At 57.1% G+C, this 13,113-nt stretch overlaps 1 protein-coding gene across 2 annotated transcripts in view; it reads right to left on the bottom strand.

Moving 5' to 3' along the window:
- Window positions 1-13,113, bottom strand: part of NEK6 (NIMA related kinase 6) — an 81,367-nt gene that overhangs the window by 53,538 nt on the left and 14,716 nt on the right. The window lies entirely within an intron of this gene.

The raw sequence follows: 13,113 nt of genomic DNA, 5'->3' as shown, positions 1-13,113 counted from the left end.
TATCAGTATTACATTCTTATTCGGGCCCCATACCCTCTGAACAAGACCACGGATCCAGGAACCAGGACTCGGGGTGTTCCTAACTTCCCTCCCTCCCTAGGTCTTCCCAGCTGCTGTCTGCGCAGGGCCTGGGCTGATGGTCACTCAAAACCCCCTTGCTCGCCTCTGCAGGAGAGAACCCCCGAACCCAGAAACAGATTCAGAAACCGGAAAAGAACATGAAACGTGCCCGCTGGAAAAGGACAGCTGGATTCTCACTTTGGGCCAGGCGAGGTCCTGGACAGCTGCTTACACCAGGGAGAGGCTGAGCTGGCGTACGTGAATGGGCAGGTTCAGAAGCAGAGGGGAACGGCACTCTGCAGCGGGCTCAGAGCCGGGGACCTGCGCGTATATGGGAGGAAGCGGGAAGGCTCCAGGCTGGCCCCAACCCTCGGTCTCCCGTCTCCGAGAAGCACTCCCGCGGCGGACACCTGCCTCCCTCCTCCAGAACGAGAGCCACCTCCACCCTAGGCACCACCTCCCCCCTGTGCCCCATCTGCAGCCCGAGCGCTGGGACTGACACAGGCATATGGCAGCTGAGGCCCCAGAGGACACACCGAGCCGGATCCTGGCACTGCAGCTCGGCCACCTGCCAACATACCTTCCCCACTGGCCGGGCCCAACTGTCGGGCATATGCCAGGTGCTGGCCCCCTGGGTGGCTGCTGCTGGGCCCAGGCCAGCCTTCCCCAGGCCTGTGGGCTAGGGCCCCCACCCAGGCCCTGGTACATGCCACACGCCTCAAGGACACTCCTCCATGACCCAACTATATGGGTGGGTGTCATCAGCCTTGACTCAAGAGGAAGCTCCCGACGGGCCAGGTCAGGCCCCTGAGTTGGGCACCTTCTGTCTAAACCTTGTTTTTCTTCTGTTTCTGGGCTCCTATCTCCTGGAGAGGAATTCTCCCCAGGGCAGGGACCTGCCTCTAGGGGCTCCTGTGCTCCTGCCACCGGGGACACAGCACGGCACCCAGGGAAAACAGATCCACGCTGGGTGAGCCAACCCCGGGGAGCCTTCCTCTTCCTCCTGGGCCTGAGGAGGATGGTGAGGGCAAGAAATTTCCAGAAGTCTAAGTCAGCTCTACTCAGCCTACACGCCCTCCCGCACTCATGGTCACTGCTGGTCACTGCCCAGCTATCTACCCTGGACATGGACCAGAGGATAGAGCGGTGCAAAGGGGCTTGGACAGGTACCCCTACCCCTCCACCCACTGCAAGGCTCTCGGAGCCTCCAGAGCCAGCATGCGCCTCCAGCACCATCCCCACGAGGCCAAGCCCCGCCACCTGGTGTGGGGACCAGAGCAAAGTGCTTCTCTGGGTTGCAAAACCACAGAGGGGGCCATTGCTTCTAATCTGAGCTAATCGAGGCGGCTTCAGGGAGGTGGTGGCACTGGGTTCGGCTGGGACCAAGCAGCCAGGCTGTAAGGAGGCAGAGAGGCAGCCCAGCACAGGCTCTGGAGTCAGAGAGCCTGCAGTTCAAATCCGGCACTGCCTTGGTCCACACGAGCTCCTCAGGGCAAGTCCCAAAGTCACCTCTTTGCTGTTCCCTCTTCTGCAAACAGGGGGCCAGGTAGGACCCGCCTCTTAGGGCTGTTAAACAAGGACCCACAGGCAAAACACCAGCCTAGGACTACCAGGACCCAAGTATACACCAGAGCTCAGTAAACGTGGCCACAGCTACTATTATGATTACGGTTATCCTCGTCAAAACCATGCTCATTCAACAGCAAGTATTTCTGGCAGCCCTCTCTGCAAACCGACTGTTCACAAAAAGACAGGGCGGGGAGGGGGGCTCCCATCTCATGGCCAGCTGGACCCCTAGGCCTGCGGATGTGGTAGGAGGCACCCATGGCCTCTGGAGGACCCCCCCCCCCAGAAGGTTGGGAGAGGCCCCACGGGCTCCCTGGCATTCTCTCGGAGGCGGGGAAGTGACAGCAAAGCATTTCACAAAGTCACCAAGACGAGGAATCTGAGCCATCCCCCTCCCCCAGCTGCGTCAGTGAAATAAATCTTGGCTGGCGGCTGGTGAGAGACCCTATATATTTATGTGACGATCGTGCCTCATGATCACAGGGCTCGAGGTTTCGGAAGGCGGCGTGTGGCAGGGACGCCGGTGGTCCTAGGAGACTCACTATTTTCCAGCGACTTTTATTGTCCATTACATCCTGGCGTTTACAGGGCTCTGCTCCGGGCCCGGCAGGAACACCGCACACGGTGGGGCTGGCAGGCCTTACTACTCCAGGCGCCGTGTCTGCGGGTCTCATGATCCTGCCCAAGTCTCTGTGTGACACGGAGAACCCAAGACATTCCGCGGCGCCGGTGGGACAGGACTGGGGATGTGCCCGGAGGCACACATATCCCCACCCCAGCCATCTGCCTGCTTCCAGTCTGCTGTCCCAGGCCGGGGGCCACTGCTAAGGCTGTGGTCTTCCTTGGGCTTGCAAAGGGGAGTCGGGGGGAGACACACACTGGAGTCGCTGCTGGCTCAGGAGGGCTGTGTGCGACATTCTCAGGGATTTTGTGAGACAGTCCGTGTCACTTTGGTCGCTTGAAATCAAACACGGGAGGAAGATTTACACCATGGAATTTGGCAAATACTACAAGTCCGGGCTTTGGACAAGTCCCTCCCTCCACCGCCTTCCAGGGAACCATTTATTAAAGACTTAACAGCACATCCGGCGGGGGGGGGGGGGGGGGGGAGGTGACCCAGTGGGCCACTTGGGGACACATGAATGTCAGAGTCAAGTGTGAACCCTAACTTCCACTGGCCATGTCACGTCAGGTAAGTTATTTCAAGCTTTGAGCCTCAGTTTTCTTATCTGTAAAATGGGGACATACCTAAATTCCCAGGGCCATCATGAAGCTCAGAGGACCTTATGGAAAACTCCCCGTGTGGGGCCTGATTTGTATCAGATGCTTAATAAATAACTTTTGTCACCTATTCATTCAACAATCTCTTGTCCCCCTCCCCACCCCCCTGGCTCCCATGGGCCAGCACTTACTCTACACCTGGCACTGTCTGAGAGAAAGGGACATATGAATGCCCCCGTGGGTGCAAATATTCTTCCCATCTGGACAGTTCTTGAATGTCTGCAAAGGGATTGATACTTACACCATCTTAGAAAGCAATGTGACAACCTTCCAAGATGGGCAGAGCAGCATTTTTGAGATGGGGGCTCAAGGGTGGGCATTCCTTGCCCGAGGCCACTGTCAGGGGGTAGCATGGTGGGGCTCAGCCCTGAATCCCTACCTCCTGCTCTTGGCCCAGCATGGCACCCATCTCTGAATTCCTAAGCCCAGGTGGACTGGGCCCCTGATGGTGCCAGGCTGACCTCAGAGGCCACACGGAGAGGACAGAAGGACTAGGGGGTGAGGCCAGGTCCTCCAGTCCAGCAACCTGGCTGCTAGTCTTGGTTCCATGGCCTCTTTCCTCCAGGCCCTCCCCTTCCGGGCCCTAGGCTCCCCCTTAAAAGGCTGGGAGGGCTCCAGTTGGGATGCTGGGAGGGCCAGCATCTGTCTCCAGGTTTCCTGGCTTGGCCAAGGCAGAGGCCTCAGGAGTATCATCAGCGCCCGTGCTCCAGCTGGCTCCCTGGTAAGCCAGGGCCTTGGGGGTGGAAAGGAGAAGGGGAATGAGAAGAGGCAGGACCCCGATCCAGCTACACTGGGCTGGAGATCTCACACCCTGCTGGGCAGAGCTCATCCACCCATTTCACAGAGGAGAAGTGTTAAGCTCAGGGGCCTGACCTTATGCTGGCAGCACCCAGGGCCCACAGCTGGGGTCCCCGGCAGAGATCAGGAAGCCACCAAGCCCCTCAGTTCTGACACCCTCGGGGCCCACAGATGGGATGCTCCTGGCCACCCTGGGCTCAACCCAGAGCGGCTGGGGAACCATTCTGCTGAAATAGGAGAGTGAGAAAAATGCAAGCAATTCAGATGATTCAAGTAACCTTTGAAACTAGGAGGGGGGCGGAAGTGGGTGGCATTTCTGGTGGATTTCACCTCACTTCCTAGAAGGATGCGTCACCGGCTTTTGCTTAGTCAGTGCTCACACGACGGTCAACACCATGGCCCCAGGGTGGCACCTCCTAGCTAACGTGTCCCCGGAGCCATCACAGGCTGGCAGGTGGGCTGTCGGCCTGTCAAGGGAAGGAACGTTTCCATTTCACAGATGGGGAAACTGGGGCCCGGGGTTGGTGGGTGGATGGGCTTAGGGACACACAGTAGGGATCGAAGCCTTCAAACTCCTTTACCAAAAGCTGACTTTTTCTATTTGGGGAGACAGGAAAGGAGAAACCCTCTGGAACTTTAAAAGGAAAAAAAAAAAAAAAAAAAAAAAAGGAGAGACGAAAGGTCTCACAGGCAAACAGAACTGCAGCGAGGCCCGCAGCCAGCCCAGAGAGGTTTCTGAAACTCTGTGCAGTCTGAATTTTTTTGCGGGCTGAAGGGTCACGCGATTTCCTTTGCAGAAGGCAGAGTTGAAGAAGTCTGACTGAGGGCGAAGGGGGAGGAGGGACGTGTCCACGAGACTAGAAGTCATGAGCCTCAGCCTGGCTGCCCCAGTGACCGGCTGGGTGACCACAGATAAGTCCTTTGTCCTCTCTGGGCCTCGGTTTACCCTTATTTGTTTGTCAAGCCTTGTTCTAACGCACTTAAGTGATGTCAGTCTCCTCCCCCTTCACGGGGTGTTATCATCTGTATTTACAGGAGAGGTAAACTGAGGCATATGACGATCAGGCCCGCTGTGCTGGTAGAAGGGCTGGGATCTGGAGCAAAGTGGTATGGGTCCAGAGCCCGCTCTCCCGACCACAAGGCCCTTCTAGCTCATCTCCAGAAATCCCACGTTCAGGGGCTTTGCGTCTGGGGCTGGGCTGCCAGCAGGCCTGTTTCTGGAAACACCGGGCTGTCCTCCACAGTCTCGGCTGCCGCTCTGCGCTGCTGTCTTTTCCGTGACCTCTGATTTCTTCTGTTTGCTCGGAAGACTTGAGAGCCACGGCCATCGGCCCCATCTCTCTTTGAGCCTCACTGGGTGCCGGGAGTCCGAGCCGGAGTGGACGGCCCCACTCTGATGTCCATTTTGGAGTTTTCCATGCAGGTCGGCCTCTGGGACCGCAGGAGGGAGACTGCCATTCAGGCATCCAAGAAAGAGGGAAAAAAAACATCTATTCATAGCCAGACAGAGCCCGCTCTGTGGAAACGATGCGACTGACGCGACAGGCAGCCCAGCTGTGTAAGAGATTCCCGAAAAGCCTGACCTGGGAACATCCACGTGGAAGGCTCAAAGGCTTGGGTGGCCACCACGCTTATAAAATGTGCCTGCAGGCTCAACCGTGAAATTCCTGAGGGAATAAGGTTCTGACCCAAAACCTGTCTTCCAAAACAAAATTCTTGAGACAGCAGACATTTCTTGGCTTAAGCAAGCAGGCTGCGGATCTGTTTCGCCCCGTCTCTAGAGTCACGGATACTCGTGCCAAGAACAGCCACCGTATCATGTGCTCCTGCCCCAGGCCACACACTGTGCCCCGTACTCGGGGTCCACTTGTTCATTACCACGAGGAATTACTATCTCCATCCTGCAGATCTGGAGACTGAGGCTCAGAGAGGGGCAAGTTTATTCTGCTGGATGATAACAGAGATGGAGGCTGGAAACCAGGTGCCAGCCTGGAGCACAGGACCCCGGCAGAACCTGCAGTGTACGTCCTCAGGACAAGCCCTGCCCAGAAGTGCAGAGAGAGAGCTGGGGGAGGGGGACAGGTGCATACATTCTTCCCTCCACTGGTCTGGGGAGAATTCTCACAGAGGGACAGGTGGGGAAGGGTTGGCCTGACTGCAGTTAAAATCAAGGCTGCCTCCGTCCTGCCCTTTCAAAGACACCCAGATCGATTAACTGGGAATGTTGTGCTGAGCACCCAGAAAATTCCCCATGCTCCGTGCATATCCTCCAATCACAGCATGGCCATTTGGCACACATGCGCAGTCGCTGCCCTGCTCCTGCTCTGTTTCTGGGAGCAGGAGGAACTCACTTCAGAGTGCATGTCTCACCAGAGACCTCAGAAAGACCCCAGGGAACCCACCAGTCCACATCCTCTATCTCAGAGACAGGAAACTGAGGCCGGAGCTGAGAAATGATGTGTCCAAGGACATTTAATCATCTATCCACTCAATTTTTCAAACAGCTACTCGGACCAGCCTCTGTCTTCAATGGGGCTCCTCACTTAGAGATGGAGTCCCAAATCAGCACCCAGGGTGATCACTGCTTGGTACGCCCAGGGTGTGGAAACACAGCAAAAGGGATGTGCAATCCGTCTGGCCTGTGTCAGAACAGGAAGCAGCTCTGAGCAGAGGAGCAGGGGGAGGGCATGCCAGGCGGGGGCAGGCAGCAGGTGCAGAGGCCTGAAGGCTGGCATGCCCAGCATCGGTTGTGGGACAGAGAGGGCAGCTCAGCAGCACCGACGAGGAGCAGCAAACCTCTGCACGTGGGGCTGGTACGGGCTGCTAAGGCAGACTCCCCTTCCAGTGCTCTTCTGCACACACACTCTGCCTCCCACAGTGCCAAGCCCAGGTCTAAATTTACTGAACGCATCATGGGTAGACAGAGCCCCAGATGTAGCATCTTTTCTCCCCCCAAAGCTACCTGCACCGCACTTGACCTCCCCACGCCTGCCCCGGTCAGCTCAGGTAACCGTGTTGACCCACGGAAGGAAGGAAATGCCTCCACAGCCTCCCTCTCAAGGGACTGCACAGGGACCGTGTCGCAAGAGTGCTGTGAAGTTTACATTCCAGGCTCCAAACCACTTTCTCTTATCTGGCTTGTATTTACTGAGCACCTGTGTGCACCAGGCTCTGAGCTAGGCACTGGAGGGATTCACAAAAGGGTGGTACAACCACTAAGCCACAGCTTCATCTTTTCAGGCTAGCATCACTGCTTGGATTTCACAGGAGGGGAGCCGCAAGGCTCAGACGGGCCCTGGGACTTGCTAGAGCAAGATCACTGGCTAGGAGGTGTCAGGGCTGGGACGCTAACCCAGAAACGTCTGACCACAGAGGCTTTTTGCCAAAATAGATAAGGGTCCCTGGAAGAAGAGAAGAGCCTGGATCCTTCCTGCCTGACACACAGGCAGGCAGCCTTTTATCCCCAGAGCAGGCTCTCTGTGCTTGTGGTACTTCCCAGAACGGTGGGGCCCTGGCATTCCGGGAGGGGTCCCACTCCAGGCAGGAGCGCAGACAGGGCTGGTGGCCGGTGCTGAGCTCTGAAGGGCTCTCGGCTCCACGGGGTCCTAGCTGGGGCCACCAAAAGACTAAATGCTGATAGCATGTCTTTCAAGAGGCTCAAGTGGGCTGAGCCACTTATCATTGGCCCCTGCATTAAAGGATATAAACAAGTGTAGGGCACAGAGCGCAGACCTGGAATCAGAGCACAGGGTGGCTAGGTCACCTCCCCTGAGTTACACGACCTGGCTCCAGCTGTGGTGCCAGCTCTCCCTCCCTGGACCTGGGTCCTTGTGTGTACCAGTCTCCTCCGGCGGGAATGTCAGCGGGGACCCCGGGACACTGCAATCACGACAGTCCCTCTTGGGAATCCTGTTTTAACGCAAACAGCCACCAAATCTTCAAAGCACTAACACTCAGCAGTGCCCGCTGCAGACAGGCCTTCCTCCTCCCCCGCCCTCAGGCCGCTGTCCCGGTGTCCCCGCAAAACTCAGGTCTACCTGGAACCTGGGATTGTGGCCTTATTTGGGAATCGGCTCTTTGCAGATATAATCAAGTGAAGAGGACATCATGCCGATTCGGGTGACCCGAGTCTATGGACTGGTGTCTTCATAAGCGGACAGACATGCAGAGAGAAGGCCTTGTGATGGCAGAGCCTGGAGTCCTGCGTCTACAAACAGAAGGACACCACACCTTGCCCGCCGCCGCCAGAAGTGAGGAGAGAGGCGCGAATCTTGCCTTCCCTTGGAGCCTCCAGAAGGATCCGAACCGGCCAACTCCTTGATTTGTAAGCCATCCAGTTTGTGGAAACGAACATGAGCACGCTCCTGCCCCACCTCACGCACGGCCGGTGCGCACAGACCGCCAGCGTCCCGGGGTCCCCAGGCACTGTGGGCTTCGTGGAAGGCTCCAAGCTCAACTTGGGCTTCTCTTGCTGCAGAGGAAGTAAACCAGTGGTTCCCAGGTCTGGGGATTTCACAGGCCTATAACATTTCCCCTACATTCCAAAGATGGACGGAAAGCCGCCAACTTTTTCTGGCATCTACAGGAAAACCTCCATCTACTGTCACCATCCTGCAGAAAAGAGGACCCCTGACGTAAGAAAGTAGCTGATGCCAGGCCTGTCCTTCAATTTTCTCATTTCGCTATGGGTGGGTGAAAGTCTCACGCAGCCCTAGGCCTAGTCTGGATCTTGCATTCGGGAACCAGCAAACTCAAGCCACTGGGCCCTGCTGGGGGATGTGTTATTGTTACTGTTTTCTCCCTCTGGTCCTGGCTGAGGAGAAGCGAAGCCTGTCTCCCCTGTGCTCCTACGTCCACAAAAAAGGTTTTCTCCCTCTCAGCGATCTGTCCAGTCTCTTCTAGTTAACCCGTGGGTAATTCCGGCAAATCCCTTCTGAGGACTGGGTGATCTCCCCGCCCTGGGAGGACACCTTCCAGGCCAGTCACCGAGGGAGGGTCACCAGGAAAAGAAAATATAAGCGAAAAGCAGGGCAACCAGGGAGAAGCACAGACCCGTCTCTTGAGAAGGAAACCGCACCGTGAAATGACTCGATGTACAGACATCACGGGCGGGGGGACTCCGGCTCTCTTCAAAGACGCATTGTAAACCCACGCCCAGTCTCAGAGGCAACGGCGAGAGGCCAGGCGCTCAAGAGGTGCACGAGACATCTGGCCCTGGAAGCCTGGTGACCCACTGGAAGCCCATCGCCCTGGGCTTCGTGAAGTTCACCCCCGTGTGGCCCCTATGTCTGCCATGTGGTACCCAGTGAGATGTGCTGGGAGAGCCGTCTGGGGGTAGAACTCAGCCTAAAGGTGAGGGAGGCTCCTTTTCCAGTAACTCAAGAGCGCAATCCCCCCTCAGAGGAAGCCTTAGATGATGGAGAAACTTCTGCCTGGAGTGCCAGGGTTAATGGCTGTGCCAGGGCGGCCTCGCCGGGACAGTCTTGGGCACGGGGCAGCCGACCTCAGACAGACGATAAGGTCTGATGCTGTCGCTTTCCGGGCCGGAGTCCATCTCTCCTCCCTTCCATTCTGTACGCCCAGGCCAGGGGCAGGGTGGGCCCCAGTTCTCAGGAAGCCAGGAAACACACTCTTTTCTGGGCGAAAGGCCCAGATTCCTTGAGCAGTCACAGGACACGCTTTTTCAGAGCCGATCCAAAGCCACAGGCGCAGACTGGAAGTTTCTTCGGGCAGTGTGAACCTTCGGGGACACAGACAGGCGCACCTGGCGTCCTGGGCTGAGAGCCGGTCCATGACCGAGGCCCCTGCCAGTACTGGATGGGCCGGGGGTCTGCCTGCTGCCTCGGTTTCCTCTTCTCATCCTCAGTCATCAAACATTTCTTCAAAGGCTCGCGGAGCCAACTGCTGTCCGAGGTACATGACGGAGGAGGTCCTACCTGCCCCAGAGGTGTCGAGCAGTCGAGAGGTGGACACAGACACTGGACAGCAATAAATGCTCGAAGTTGTGGGGGGGGGGGGCAGAGCCGAGCAGGCTAAGCAGATAAGGGGATCCGGCTTCCCACGGTCACGGCAACAATGAGCTCAGCTATGTATCAAACTGCTTGGCACACATTTGGCACTTGGGGAGTTCGGGTCCTCCTGTCCTCCCACTGCACAAGGGCAGAAACAGAAGCCAGAAAGAGATGGGCTGGGGTGGCCGCACAGGGACTGAGCGGGTCTGGGGCCCGATCTAGCCTGTTTCCCAGGGAACCAAGGGGCTGCCCCCCCCCACACGCCCATCAACCCTGGCAGACTCCCTGCTTTTTCTACGTGGGAAAGCTCTGCTTCCAACATCATGACTCTGATTACGAGTCCCAGCCACCTGCTCTCCAGCCAGCCGGGACTGGCCTTCCTGCATTTGAATTTGGGCTCCTTCCCTTACTTGCTGGGAAACTCTGGCCAAGCTTCATGCATCTCTCTGAGCTTCACTTTTGTGATCTGAACACGGCGAGAAGACCTACCTACAGGTTCACTTGTTCAATGAGCTGGCATAGGCCAAGTGCCCAGCACACAGGAGGCACCCCCGCCCCCATCTCAGCCCAGCACTGAGTGAGGGGTGCTCTATTGAAGGGATTGGCCCTGGGGTGGAAGCCGGAGTACAGACTTGGTCTGGGCAGGCTACCTCCAGCCCTGGGGGAGCTTAGCGTCTAGAATGCAAGGTCAGTCCGAGGGCCCAGAGCTCTAATGGGAGTGGAGGGTCACACACATGGGCGGACCAACCAAGGCTTCTCTGCTGAGTGTCTTGGCCATAATCCTCACCTCTCTGAATCTCAGTCTCCCCAGCTGAAATATGGGTTCTGGTGATGATAAAAATGAGACCGTAGATCCATGAAGTCACCCAGCCAGCACGGGACCCGTTTAGCTCATCCATCCTTTCAACATAAAAATATTCGGGGTCTGGGGCACCTGGGTGGCTCAGTGGATTAAGCCGCTGCCTTCGGCTCAGGTCATGATCTCAGTGTCCTGGGCTTGAGCCCCACATTGGGCTCTCTGCTCAGCAGGGAGCCTGCTTCCCTGCTCTGCCTGACTCTCTGCCTACTTGTGATCTCTCTCTGTGTAAAATAAAATAAATAAAATCTTAAAAAAAAAAAAATACTCAGGGTCTGTCCCCAGGTGGTGCTAGGCCCTGTGGTGGGCAGGGGGCTGAGTCCCTTAATGGTGGGCAGAACCCCATCTGCTTTGGAACCACCTGCTTCTATGGGAGGGTGCACAGCAGGCTGGCCCAGGGCTAGCCTGGGCTCATCGTCCTGGGAATCTTACATCCGTGGAAAACCTGGCCTGGACAGATCATGGGTACAGCCAGCTTCTCCTCTGGGCGTACCTATGGCTTTGTACTGTGGCACACTGAACCCAGGGCAGTGAGCCCCACTCCTGGCATGGCTAATGCCAGCTGCTAGACGGGCCGACTCCTGATGGGTGGGGGAAGCTCTGCTCCCAGCTCACCCCCCAACACACACAACGTGCCACAGATGTCCATCAGAACTCAAGAGTCGGTCGCTTTCACGGCTTTGCCTCTGACTTCGCCAGATCAATCCATCCATCAATCGATCAAGGGAGAATCAGAATTCAATCATAGTGACAACACCAGCCAACCCTGGGAAGCACGTTAGAACCAGGGCTCCTGCAGATTAGTGAGACGGCCTGGAAATTGGGAGACGAAGGTGTTTGGCGACAGACACCTTGAGCGGGCCAGGCCTCTGCAGATGCCCTCCCATTAACTCCGATTTCGCTCATCCCCAGCAATCGAAACAGCTTTTCCGACAGGGAGGGAAGAAACAACAAGCAGAAGTCGGGTCTGGGGAACATCACACATCCACGGCACCTTTCTCCCCCCTTCCCTAAGCAGCGCTGCGCACTTTACATATTTTACCATTTATTCTCACGTTGTCCCCAGCAAGTCGCAGGTGCTGGCCTTGCTTTTCACAAGAAAGCTGTGAGAGAGGCTGGGGTTCAGAGGTGAGGGGCCTCCCGCCAGACACGCAGCAGGAAGGGCAGGGATGGGGGGGTGGGAGAGTTGGGAGTGGGGTGGGGGGTAGAGCTAAAGGCCCTCCTGGTGGAACTGTGGCCTCCGTGTGACCCATCTACACTGGCGCCCCCTCCCCAGCCTCCTGGTCTCACCACCGCCCTCACCAGACCATTTTCCACACATGCCACCAGAAACACGGCCCCTCCTGTATCAGCCTTCAAAGCTTCTGGATCAAGTCGTCACTCCAGAGCTCAGCATCCAAGGCCGCCTGGCCGGCCTGACCCTGATCCCTGCTGACTCCTGTCACTGACCACATTGGCCCCAGAGAGCCTCTTGCACTGTCTTGCTAACCCCTGCTTCTTGCTTCCCAGCCCCTCTCCACCAGGCTCTCTCCTGCAGATCCTTACTGGCACCAATGCGGGGGCTTCTAGGGGAGATGGATCTGGGTCCAAAGCATTGCTGTGTGACCCCAGATAAGTCACTTCAGTTCTCTGAGCTTGGGATTCACTTACAAAATGGAGCTTTTTCAAGGGGAAGCCTAGCTCATGTTAGCATGTGTAAACCCCTGACGGACATGGGTGAAAAAGCACTCACGGCAACAAGACAAAGAACTGTTCTTAAAAAGACAGGGGGTAATTCTATACAACCAACAACCCTGTTAAGAGAACTGGCATTGCTGAAGGAGGTGCTGGGCATGGGGTGGGGAGCCTTCAGCCCTGGCGAGGCGGAAGGTCTAAACTCAGGACTTTCCCCCCAGAACACACCCGGGTGACTGCACCACTGCCTTGGGATTCTCGCTTGCCCTCCTGCTGTTAGGCCAGCCCTGTGGCTTCTGGGGGCCTTGGCCTCACCCCAAAGCCAGGTATCGCGGGCCCACCAAGGAGATTCAAAGGGCAGAGAGCTCCTGGTCCCTCCCTTACCAACGAGGACAGAGAGACCGGGCCCACCGCACGCCAGCCCCCAGCCACCCATCAGGAAATCACTCCGACATCCTGACGCAGCTCAAGCCAAGGCAGAAACAGTCTTTCTAACCTGCAGCCCCAACTTCTTTGCTCCCTGACACAGGGGTCTACAGGTAGGATCCCAGATTGCCAACCCTAGGCCCCATCTCCTGGGTGGTCCGCTCTCCTCCGAGAGGGGTCAGGCACTTCCCGCCTGGGAACGTGAGCAGGAAGCAGGGTTGGACCCGCCCCACGGCCCCTTCCCTCTGGGGCCCAGGCCCTTCAGACCCAGGGAACCGTCCATTTGCCAGAGTTCCGTTTTGCTCTCTTTTTCTGTCCCTTCCCCTCTAAGCAAAACTGCGTGGTGGCTGCTCCTGCCTCCGTCCTCAAGGCTGTTCCAAAGGGCCCATCTCATCCATGCAGAAGTGATGGTGGTAATTCTGTTAATGGGAAGCAAGACGG

Source organism: Mustela putorius, unplaced genomic scaffold, assembly GCF_011764305.1.
Source record: "Mustela putorius furo isolate JIRA1106 unplaced genomic scaffold, ASM1176430v1.1 tig00000596_pilon_pilon_pilon, whole genome shotgun sequence".
Classification (NCBI taxonomy): domain Eukaryota; kingdom Metazoa; phylum Chordata; class Mammalia; order Carnivora; family Mustelidae; genus Mustela; species Mustela putorius.
The sequence above is the reverse complement of the archived record's forward strand: the minus strand, read 5'-3'. Positions and strand labels throughout refer to the sequence as shown.